Here is a 12,259-nt window from a genome sequence, read left to right on the forward strand (position 1 = left end):
AAAGGCTGCATATTTACTTAGATTTGAATGTAATGTCATCTTTATTGGATTTTTATTTTGTTAACTATTTCCCAATTATATTTTAATGTGATCTGGGCTCAATTCAGGCAGTCATATGAGAAGTGTGATATCTCTGCACTATATTACAGAGTATTTTACAGAGGCTAAAAGGTGGTTACAAATATTTCTAGACATTCTGGTTTTGATTTAATTAAGCATTTCTAAGTTGTGGCCATTTCTCTTCATTCTACCAAGGAAAGTAGACATTAGTAAAACATGTCCAATTTTGTGAAAATATAGTTTACAAATTATGTTTGTCCCACAGTCTGCAAAGTCTTTGAAACATGCCTACTTTGAGGTCAAGATGTCAAAGTTTTAAAATTGAGATTTATTACCCCAGGGACTACCTGGGAGGTCAAGAGCACTCACTTCAGACAGTGCCTGAGTGTTCAGAGGATAGGGTTTTTATAGAGGTTTTTTTTTGGGGAGGGGGTATTGGGAGCAAGAAGGATACAGAAGCAGAGAGAGTGGTTAGATATATCACCTTGTCAGATTATTACAAACATATGCAAATATATGGTTTAGTATAGATAGGGGACTAGACAAAGATGGAAGAGGGAGGATAGACAGAGGGAGTTACATATTTACGGGCTTCCCTCAGGTTCAAGGTGAGTGGAATTTACTATTTTATGGTTCCAGCTGCATCTGGGGAAGGCAGAGGCAGTGTTGGCAGGAAGCAGGAATTCTACAGAACTAGCAAAATGATTAGATTAACAAGAATGCTTTGTGAATCTCAGAGAAATTTAGGCTTGTGACCCCAGGTGCCTAGCCAAAGTTATATTTCTGAGGAGTTTCTTGGGGCCCAGAAAAGTGTCAAGGACCCCTTTTATACAGGGATTAATATTGGACTTTATTATATCAGAAGAAATGAGGAAATGAACAGTTTCTGTGTAAACTGGGGCGAACATTACTAACTTTTGATGAGTGAAGTGAGTCCTAGAGGAGAGAACTAGAAAAAAACCTTTTTTACAAAAATAGATCACTGCAATGATAAACCACTATTTCTGTGTCTTGAAGATGAAGCATGGCATCTTCTTCCTCCTTCTCTTCCTTCTGGAGAGCTGACAGATTGAGGCCTTTGACTGATTCCACAGAGCAGAGTTCTCACTTGGTTAAGGTCAATGGTCTAGCTTATATGGACTATATACTCAAGAAGTGGGTGGGATGATTTGATTGATTCTGCCCCACTTTTAAATGAGCAAAACTACTTTTTTACCTAAGGGGGATAAAGTTATTTCTCAAGCCTTCAAAAGTTAAGTCCTAAGGATTTTGTTCCCTTTTTTGCTTAGGCCAAGGAAGACATATCCATACAACTCCTGTTACTTAAAATGGAAACAAATTCTCTCTGATCCTGTGACTCTGACTGACTTGTAGTGAACATTCTAGTTCTTATATGTATGATCTTATAACTACATATATGATCTAGGGCTTGTCAGGGTCTCGTTGGTTTCAGTTTCTTTAGCTTTAAATTGAGAAAGTTAAAGTATATACTATATAAGGGTTTTATAGTTCTAAATTCTTTTTCATTGGATTTTATATTTATGGTTTTTTATTTTTAGTGGATTTTAGAATCTACTTTTATTACTTTTTCATAGTGTGCTTTGCTGATAATAGGAAATAGGAGATCAAAAGAAGTCATCCAGGTAACAGAGGGCAAGCAACAGATGTTTTCTATAAAACGTGGGGTGAGCTGTTCTCTAACTTGCAGAGAATTGTAGTCTGGTTCTAAACATAGATATAAACAGAAACCAAGATAAAATGGTTAAGTCTGGGGAAAAAGCAATTCAAGGTAAAGGAAGAAGGCAATTACTTATCATACACTATCTTCCACTTACAAAGAAGGGATGTGCCCTGGTCAGCCTTACTATAAGAACATCCTCCCACCCCCTCTAAGGCCCAAGGAATTAAATCACTTCTGATGTTTTTCCACTCTAAGAACTGTAGTGAGCCCTGCCCTCATTTCAAAGTTTGGGGGAATCTAGGTGTTAGATAGTTCATGCATGAGAGTTGATGTGTTCATTGGTTCATTTTATCACTCCCCCCTTTTAAAAGTATCTTTTTTTTAAAGCAATGGCTTATTAGTTAAATGACTGATATGTTGATTTTTAAATAATGGTCTGTAAAACTGATGCAGAGGCAAATGGATCATGCCTTTACAGAGTTTATTGAAAATTTATAAATAAGAAAGGTTCTAACAAATTATTTAAGGAGATAAATAAGAAAGTATACTATACATGTTACAGCAGTCCAACAAATGTCTTAAATAGACAATCTTTTGCTCGTCCGGACAAGAAGGGAAGAGTTGGCACAAAAAGTCACTGAGAACAAAGTCACCAAAGTCAGCAGGAGGGAAACAGCGGAGTTCCTTCCTTCAGGGCCATGGATAGGCTTTGCACCAGTGTTCATCAGCTCACGACTGCTTTTGGGGTGAAAGTCGTTGATCTAATCCGCCTGTTGCACGGGGGGATGGGAGGGCCTGGCTGGGCCCCGCAGGTGTGGCCCCCTGGGAACCCCGGGCCCGGCGGCGCTGGGCAATGATGCGCGGCCCCAGCCGGTCCCCTTCCAGCCAGGTGTGGCCCCGCCGGCCCCCCGCACCTTCCTCTTGCCCTCCTCCCCGATCCCGTCCCGCAGGCCGCCTCCCGCACAGGGCTCTGCACCCGGGGCACCCCCATGGCCTCGGCGCCCCGCGCCGCCCTCTCCGCCTCCTCCCGCGGGCCGGCCCTGGGGCCCCGCAGCCGCTGCCCTGGGAAGATCCGCACAGGGGCCCGCGCCGCCCCCGGCGCCGCCGGCAGGGAGGAGGCGGAGCTTGGAGTGAGTTCTAGTGACGTCACTAGGGAGGGAGCCGAGGCGGAGGGGCGGGGCCGGGGGCGGGGCTGTTCCGCCCCCTCACGCAGGAGCCTCGGAGGAGAGCGCCTGGAAGGACGAGCTTGGGGCGAACTTGACCGTCCCCTGCATTGGTGGTTCAGTGGTAGAATTCTCGCCTGCCACGCGGGAGGCCCGGGTTCGATTCCCGGCCAATGCAGCACATATTTTTTCTTTACATTCAAATTTTAAGGGGTGTTTTATTGAAAGTATTTTTACAACTATCACCTGCCAAGGAGCCCAGAGGGACCCTGAGACTGGGGCATTCCCCGGCTCTTCCCTGTAACTTCCCCTCCTTGGCCCCGGGAGGACAGAGAGGCCGGGGGCTCCCTCTGTGGAATCACAAAACAGAACCCCCGCCAGAAAGTAAAAGTGCGTTTATAGAAAAATAGCCCCTCATCTGTGATGATTGGGCCTATCTTAGGCTCGTCACTGTGTTTATTGATCGGACTGACTGCAAACGGGACTTTATTTGCTCTGTTTTTTATCTGGAGGATAAATACTTCTGAATGGAAAAAGGAAATTTAATAAAATTTTAAAGAGCAAGTGCAATATTAATAAGTATAATCAATAGTAGTTAAGATGAATCAAGTGCAGAGCCCCTTTCTCAGCTGTCCCCGAGCTCAGGCACTGGAAGAACAGGGCTTGCTCTGAATCTAGGGGATGACCTTGACCTCTGGACACTCCGGCCCTTTTCGGAGCTTAGGGACAGTAGAAGGGGACGATTTGGGAGTCTGGAAAATACCAAAATGTATCCGGGAGGGAGTAAAGAAGGGTCTTTCCGGGGTAAACAGAACAGAAAAAAAGAAAACGTTTAGTCGCCTCCCCGTCGGGGAATCGAACCCCGGTCTCCCGCGTGACAGGCGGGGATACTCACCACTATACTAACGAGGAGCGCGTTGCCAATGACTTCAGTAGTTTCACCAAGTGAATATCAAGACAATTTGACCCCGGTTTCCCGTTTGGGATGTACGTTTCTTTTGTTGAATTTCTTTTATGATTGCGGTCTCTCTTGTCACATTAAAAGTATCTCATTACTCTCACTTTATGGGAGGTTTTCTTGAAAACAAATGAATCCAGAGCCACTTCATCAGAAATACAGGCGCCACTTCACACTGAACAAAGCTGCTTTTCCTCCCCCTAAAATAGGATGCCAACAACCCCGAGCTGCTGCAAAGTAAAACAGTGTTCTTCAGTAAATAGATTATTTATTGACTCCAATATCCCATAACAAAGAGAGTCGGATAGTACGTTGTGGAGATGCGCTTTCCCTCAAGATACTGAAAGCGGACTGGAAAAATATCGGGTTGTTTTCTTTTTTGAATAAACCCGAAATTTAGAAAGAAAGAAATAAAAAAAAACTTCCCTGACCGGGAATCGAACCCGGGCCGCGGCGGTGAGAGCGCCGAATCCTAACCACTAGACCACCAGGGAAGAGTCGTTCAGCCTTTCTTCCTGTTCCTACATGAGTGTCGGTTAAGGGCGGCCCATGGCGGCGTCTCCGCTCCCGCAGGTGGTTCGTTCCTTCCTGCTCTCGGAGACACTGGAAGGGGCCTGGAATCTTCACTGCGCCTGCGCCACGCGGTACCCGCCGCTTCCGCCGGCGCTCCCAGGCCCTGTGCCTGGGCGGCGAGCTGGCAGGGAAGTAGGCGCCAGGGCGGCCTGACGCCGGAAGAGCGCGCCAACAAAGCCTAGAGCCGCGGACCCAGGTCTAGAGAGGGGCGTCGGGGCCGCTCCCCCTGGTCCCCCGACTCGAGGGGGCTTCGCGTGACCCGCGGGGCAGATAAAAATAATTATTGTCATTTCATTTTCCTCAGAAGAAAATAAATGTGCGTTGGCCGGGAATCGAACCCGGGTCAACTGCTTGGAAGGCAGCTATGCTAACCACTATACCACCAACGCGGCCGAGGGGAGAGTCCTTCCCAGCGCTAGGTGAAGGCAGCGGGTCGCTGGTCGCGGCTCTCCCCTGGTTTTCCCGCGCATGTTGCCGCGGGCTCGGAGAAAAGGGGTGGTGACCCCTGGGACCCCCGGCCCCGAGCAGCCGCAGGCGTTCCTGCAGCTCCCCAGCCCGACGCCCAGGCCGGGCTGCGCCCCGGGAATGAGGAACGCAGGGCCCCCTGGGAGCCGAATCTTAGCAGGCCTCAGCCATGCACGGAGCTGCCGCCCCTCCTCTTTGGGAGCCGGAGCCAGGGCGCAGGGGGGCCCGGCGGGGGGGCCTCCGCCGCCCAGGCCCCGCGCCCGCTCACACCCAGCTCGCCCGCTCCGGGCCCGAGGCCGAGAAGCAGCTGCGGGCGGCGGGCGGCGAGTCTGCGGGAGGAGCCCGCACCCATCCCCGCCGCCCGCACCGGAGAAACCCGCAGAGACCAGACCGAGGGACGGGCGGCGGGTTGCCGCGGGACGGCCCGGTGCCACACCGGAGGAGGGCATGGCGGCCCGTTATACAGGGACTTCTCCAAGACCATTTACCCGATCCCCGTCTCTCTCCCTTCGATACTCCCATTTTGCCAGCTCCCCAATTTGCGATAGGAAGAAAAGTGTTGGCACTTATCGAGTGCTACAGGACTTGAGAGAAATGATAAAATACTGTGCATCCCCTCTGACCCAGCAATACCACCCCTGGGCCTATACCCTGAACAGACGAGGAAAAAGGGTAAAAACACCACTTGTACAAAAATATGCATAGCAGCCCTGTTTGTGGTGGCAAAGAATTGGAAATCAGGTAAATGTCCTTCAATTGGGGAATGGCTTAGCAAACTGTGGTATAGCTATGTGATGCAACACAATTGTTCCATGGGATGGGAATTCAAGAAAGCCTGATGCTGAGTGAGATGAGCAGAACCAGAAAAACACTGTCCACCCTAACAGCAACATGGGGGCAATGACCAACCTTGATGGACTTGCTTTTACCAACAGGGCAACAATCAGGAACAATTTGGGGCTGTCTGCCATGGAGAATACCATCTGTATCCAGACAAAGAACTGTGGAGTTTGAACAAAGACCAAGGACTATTACCTTTAATTTAGGGGGGAAAAAAAGACTGATGTCTTATTGTCTGATCTCGCTATCTCTTATGCTTTATGTTTCCTCCTTAAGGACATGATTTCTCTCTCATCACATTCAATTTGGATCAATGTATACCATGGAAACATGTAAAGAGGGGAGTGGGGGGAGGGAAGTAAGATTAGGGGGAAAATTGTAAAACTCAACTAAAATCTTTAAGTTGGAAAAATTTAATGAAACAGCATTGCCAGCTTTGGGGGAGCCCTAGTGGTAAATGTGCCCCACAAAGTCAGAACCATTCTTAATCAGAAAACAGGATGATTACTAACTGACTCCAGGATTCTGAAGTACGAGGCCCTTTTATTAGAAAAGGATGACCTGATCTTGGTGCAGAACAACAATCAGAATCCTGCTTCATTCCTATCTACTACATCAGGAGAAATAGAGGATCATTGTTGTGTGGAACCTAACTGATTTTCAAACAAAAGTAAGAAAGGACATTCAAGAATGGCCACCTCCAAATCCAACTAATTTGTTTATTGATGGATCTTCTAGAGTGATAGAGGGAAAAAGAATCAATGAGTATGCTATCATAGATAGGGACAAGTGGGCCTTTTGTGAAGGCTGGGAGCTGCCAAAGCCACAGTCAGCTCAGACATGCATATTGCCCTCAGTCAAGCTTTAAGACTGTTAAAAGTAAGGGAAGAGTGTCTGTGTGTGTGTGTGTACACATATATATATTCAGATTCAAAGTATGCCTGGAGTATAGCTCACATATTTGGGAAATCTGGGGTGAGCGAGGGATGATAAATAATAAAGGTAAAGAACTAGTCCAGACTACTGTGATATCTCAGATACTGGAGAACCTTTGATTTCAGGAGCATATTGCTATCATACATATTTAAAGGTCATCAGATGGGGCACTCCTTTCACGCAGATGAGGAAGCTCATTGAGCTGGACGGGGGTCAATGCCAGATAGTGAGTCTGTGTTTGTGCTCATTCTCACTTTTCCCCTCAACTCTGTCCCCACCAGCCCTGTCTAAAAAAGGAACAAACCAAAGCAAAAGACCTGGGGGCAGTACCAGATGAGCAAGGAAGTTGGATCCTCCCCAATGAAAGGGAGGTGGTCAGTCAGGCCAATATGCAGTATATACTCCAACATCTGCATCAGGGAAGTCATTGGGACATCCAGAAACTGTGTGATGTGGTACTGACCCAATATGTATGTCCTGGCCTGTATACTATAGCAAAGCAATTAATGGAAGGCTGCCTTGTCTGTTGAAAGACAAACAAGTCTGCCCAGCATTAAGTTGCAGCCAGAGGCCACCCACCTGGAATCAGGCCACTCCAGAGTATTCAGGTGAACTTTACCAAATTTCCCCTAATAGGAAGATTGAAGTATCCCCTGGTTATGGTTGACCACCTCCAGCTGTAGCTCAAGCCACTGCCCCAATAGTTTTCAAGTTCATATTGGAAGCAGCAAATAATTCCCAGGTATGGACTGGTGAAGATAGACTTGATCAAGGCACCCATTTCATGAGGAAAGTGCTTCAGACTCTTATTAGGGCCCTTGACATCTCTTGAGAATTCCACACACCCTGGCACTCACCCTCCTCTGGGAAGGTAAAAAGGATGAATCAGGAAATTAAGAAACCACTTACAAAATTAATCCGGGAGACCTGACTTCCCTGAACCAAATGCCTCCCCCAGTCCTCTTAAGGATCAGGATCTGTTGAGAGCCACTTGAGTGAGTTTGGGTTAGAAAGTCAGTTATGACTAAAAGACCCAGGCTAGGGTGATCCTCAAGCTGAAGGCTCTCCACAGAACTCTGCTGTGATAATACAACTGTGTCATTTGTGGCCTCACTTGATAGCCCTGTTCCCAAACTTCTTAACCTGGGTTACATCCTGTCCAAGTTAGAGTTACATCATTGTTTTATCCTGTATGCTAATTTTGTGGTTTTCTGCTATAAAGAGCTGTCTGATACTATTAATGAATGGCTCTGCTGGTTGTCCTGCTAGCATCCCCACCCATGTTTCTTTTCCCTCCCGAGTCGAATTAATCCCTGGTGGACAGGGGAACTCAACAAGAAGAAGACCTAGAAGAGACACAGGGTTATCTCCTTATGAGCTCCTTTACAGACAACCCTTCCCAGGAACTGGGACTGGAATTAATCAAGCATAGGATACTTGAGACCAGTTTTTAAAGGAGTATGTAGTATCCCTGGCAAAGACTGTTTTCTCTACAGAAAAAAGGACTCGTAGCCCAGACCCCATAATTGGGATTTCCGGTGCACAAATACCAACTAGAAGACTGGGTGCTGATAAAATGTTGCAACAAAGAAAACTAGGAAGGCCCATTTCAAATCTTACTTCTGACACTGCTGTTCAGACTCAGCAGAAAGGCTGGACTCACCACACCTGGGTAAAAGGACCTTATTGGCAGAAGAGGGTGGAGTGGGTGGAAAACTGAACTTATTGAATTGCTATATGAAAACTGATGACAATGGGAAAATAGAGAAGATCACTAAGAATATCAGAAAACTAGCCCATGTTCTGGTTCAAACTTAATCATCTCTGTGTAGCAACTTCTGGTGATCATGGTTTCAGGGTGGGGGTGGCAGGAATTGGTGGAAACAAGTCCTAGGGTTCCTCTTTGAATAACTTTTTTTCTTTTGGTTTTTGCAAGGCAATGAGGTCCTTCTGCCTCCAGGGCCAGTGCTCTATCCACTATGCCACCTCACTGCCCCACTAGGGGGTTCCTCTTGCTTTAGGGGTTGTAACACTGCTGCCAGTGTATCTTCCTTGCCTAAACCAAGGTAGTGCAGGATGTCATTGTTAAAATGATCAGGATTGAAGGAAAGACAGAGAATTCTGTTCACCTCTTGATTCTAAAAGGTCAGGGATGGATCCCAATTGGACAGGAAGAGAGAATAGAACCCAAGGGGGATGATGAATGTGAGAATATCGCATCCTTGTATCAAGGATGGTGTGAGAATTTCAAAGTCAGAAATAAGAGGAGGGATTGAGTGAGATACTTTATCAGACCCTGATGAAGTCCTCTGAGGGTAAATGAAATGTTTGTATCAGGAGAAACCTAACGTTCCAAGAGACCCAGGACATCCTGTTTTTGAGCTAAGCCCATTTTGCTGACTGAGGCACATCCTGACTAAGGATACTGTTTTTCAAGTAAAACAATCATAAAGGTAACAAAGACCTAAACACCAAGAGGGTCTTGTACCAGGTCATCCTACCATCTGGTGGGATACATATTATGAAAACATCACATTCTTTTCTCTGTGTCTGTTCCTGGGATAGATTTCCTTAAATAGATTGTACCCCCTGAAACCTAGCCAGTGGGCTGAAGGGGAAGGGGGTTAGGGTGGGGGAAGCTGCAGCTAGATAAACCAAATTTGGTGTTGTGCTTTAAAGCGTGTTCTCTGACTCTCCCCATCTTGGTGTGTCTGTGAGTGCACCCTTTTTAGAGACGCAAATAGAGCAAATACAGATTTTCTTTTGCTCAGGCCCCGGCTCTGAGGTTTTCTTGTAGGGTAATTTTTATCCCATACAAGTTTCATTTTCTGCCTAAGGCCAGATAGCAAATTATATTATCTCCTAATTAGTATACCACTGGAGATTATGAGTGCAATAATAATAAGCAAGATTAAGTAGAAATACCAGCTCACATCAAAGTACTGTAAAACATAGTCAGCAAAGATTTATTCAGGGTCTACTATTTGTCAATGTGGAACACAACAAAAGGCAAAGGACAGATAATCCCTGCTCTCAAGAGAACATATCAACATAAATCACACTATTTTCTTGAGATAGAATACAAATTTTATCTTCTCAGGAAAAATCCACGAGCTATTCCATGACAATGTGCTCTATAAAAGTAGGTTATCATTGCCTGTTGGTTCTTAAATTGATTTCCTAAATAATTCATATGTATACATCTGGAAAGGTCAATATGGTGCAAGTTGGGACCTGACCTATTACTCAGAATGAGATCTGGGAGAGGGAGCCCAGAGTCTATGTATAAGTCCTACATACTGTATCCTTTCAAAAAATAAAAAGGTTAATAGCCCCTGCTTTTTGAAGACTACCTGAAGACCCTAATAGCAGTTTGCCCTGATGACCCTATTGGGAGTAACAGTTAGTTGGGATGGAGAGTGTTTGGGCTATAGACTTGAATGTCAACTCCACATTGCAAACTAAGTAAGTTGTCTAAGAGATTTTCAGAAATTCAGAGTATTTTTGACCTTCTCTCTCCCTCTAAATAGAAATGTGTAGAATTAAATTTAATCTAAATTAATAAAATTGTTTCTTGGTCAAAAATACATGACCTAATTTCATATTTAAATTTTAAAGAATATACGTAGGTACTTCTGAATATAAGAAGCATTTCTTTTAGCTGCTTGAGAGATTTCTACTGACAATGTAACATAGATCTCTAATGTTTATGTGGTATCATGAGGCTCCATTGAGCCTTAAGTACATGACCCATTTCTTAGTTTGCACACCAGATGGCGACCAATTTGTTTTGCTCTCTGTTTGCAAAGCATCCACCTTGGACCCTCCCCAATTTGGTAGTTTTATGACCCTTGCCTCCTTTAGGATTTTTGATAAAATCAGAACTACTCCCTTCTCAACTCAACAACTCTTGATTAGTGAATTATATCATATGTGATGCATGTTAACTATATGTGCTTAAATTACAAATATATTCACTCTTGGTCGATCCATCTATGTGGGTAATCCTTACACTATTACAGATTGCAATTCCTCCTCACCATTTCATCCTGTGGATTCTTATTTATAACCTTTCATAACTTTCCCCTAAGTCTTTCAACATTCTGTTGACAGGCGTAATTATTAACTATTTTTCAAGTCATACCTATCTTGAATCTTGTGTAATATATTATAGCCACTACCCACCTTGTATCTAATGGAAGTGGACTATGTTAAATGTCAACTCAGATGATGAGAATCAGGTTAGTTCAGGCCAAATCTATTACAAATACAGGTGGAGTGAAGAGTTGGCACATTAAACAGATCCTATTCCTTTACTGAACTAATGCTAGAGTATTATTTCCAGCTGAATTGTGACATTGTGATGGAAGTGCCTGGACATTCTGTAGCTGGTTCTGGTTGGGGGCAGCCTTTTTCCACTGGCTACACAGCTGAAACTCTTAACATCTGAGTCAGCTTCAGACATTGTGGCTTCATGAAAGCCAGAAGGTCATGAAGTAATTCCTTCACTGATGACATCTGGAGAGACCATAAGACCATGAGGGAAAGGGGAGACCCCAGGGTCTCATCCCCCATCTGAGGCCACAAGTCTCTTAACAAAAGACCAAGTCTTTGACCTTTTTGTTTTTTTAACATTACAGCCATAGGAAGTAGAATCCCTCAGTCTAAGAGCATCAAAAGCTGAGAAAGCAAGATTTGAGAGTCAGAGTCCAGGCTGGGTTTTGAAGCCACTACAGCATTGATTCTCTGAGAACCAAGGAGCAATCTTTGGGAATGACCCTTGAGCTACCAAGATAGAGACTCAATTTGGCAGTGATGTTACTTTTAGACATGAACTTGGTTGGCCCAATGCTATATAGGAACTGAATTATACTGATAGTATTTAATAATAGTTAACATTTCAGTTTGCATAGTGTTTTACAATTATCTCATTTAATCCTCAGAAGAGCTGTCTAAGATAGGTGTTATTTTTATCTATTTCTTTCTTTCTTTCTTTCTTTCTTTCTTTCTTTCTTTCTTTCTTTCTTTCTTTCTTTCTTTCTTTCTTTCTTTCTTAGGTTTTTGCAAGGCAAATGGAGTTAAGTGACTTGCCCAAGGCCACACAGCTAGGTAATTATTAAGTGTGTGAGGCCGGATTTGAACTCAGATACTCCTGACTCCAAGGCCCGTGCTCTATCCATTTCACCACCTAGCTGCCCCCTTATCTTTATTTTAGATTGAGAAAACTGAGACTCACAGAGGTTAAATGACTTACCCAGGGACACACAGCTAGTAAGTGTCAGAGGACTCATTTGAACTCAGATCTTCTTCCTTTAATTCCAGAGGCAGGTGTCTAGCCATTACACAGCCTAACTGCCTCCAGACAATAATAGAGTCACTGAAGTTTTTTGGGTGGGGCAGTGAAACAGTCAGGCCTATTCTTTGAAAGATTATTTTGCAGTTATATGAAGAATTAATTGATTAGTGAATGGAGAGATTAGAGGCTGGGAGACCTATAAATTTGACTGTTGCCATAACTCCAAAATGAGAGTTGGGGTGGACTAGGGAGGTCTAAATGGGGAGGTCTTAGGATAGCTGAGAGAA

The 12,259-nt window shown here is 44.7% G+C and overlaps 4 non-coding genes across 4 annotated transcripts; 1 reads left to right on the forward strand and 3 right to left on the reverse strand.

Annotated features, from left to right (window-relative positions):
* Positions 1-3,011: 3,011 nt before the first annotated feature.
* On the forward strand, positions 3,012-3,082 carry TRNAG-GCC (transfer RNA glycine (anticodon GCC)). The gene has a single exon. It is a non-coding gene; the product is annotated as a tRNA-Gly (tRNA).
* A 662-nt stretch (positions 3,083-3,744) lies between these two features.
* TRNAD-GUC (transfer RNA aspartic acid (anticodon GUC)) lies at positions 3,745-3,816 on the reverse strand. Its single transcript has one exon. It is a non-coding gene; the product is annotated as a tRNA-Asp (tRNA).
* Positions 3,817-4,284: 468 nt separating this feature from the next.
* On the reverse strand, positions 4,285-4,356 carry TRNAE-CUC (transfer RNA glutamic acid (anticodon CUC)). The gene has a single exon. It is a non-coding gene; the product is annotated as a tRNA-Glu (tRNA).
* A 396-nt stretch (positions 4,357-4,752) lies between these two features.
* On the reverse strand, positions 4,753-4,824 carry TRNAG-UCC (transfer RNA glycine (anticodon UCC)). The gene has a single exon. It is a non-coding gene; the product is annotated as a tRNA-Gly (tRNA).
* Between the last annotated feature and the right edge of the window lie 7,435 nt (positions 4,825-12,259).

This window comes from Macrotis lagotis, chromosome 2 (genome assembly GCF_037893015.1).
Source record: "Macrotis lagotis isolate mMagLag1 chromosome 2, bilby.v1.9.chrom.fasta, whole genome shotgun sequence".
NCBI classification, from domain to species: domain Eukaryota; kingdom Metazoa; phylum Chordata; class Mammalia; order Peramelemorphia; family Peramelidae; genus Macrotis; species Macrotis lagotis.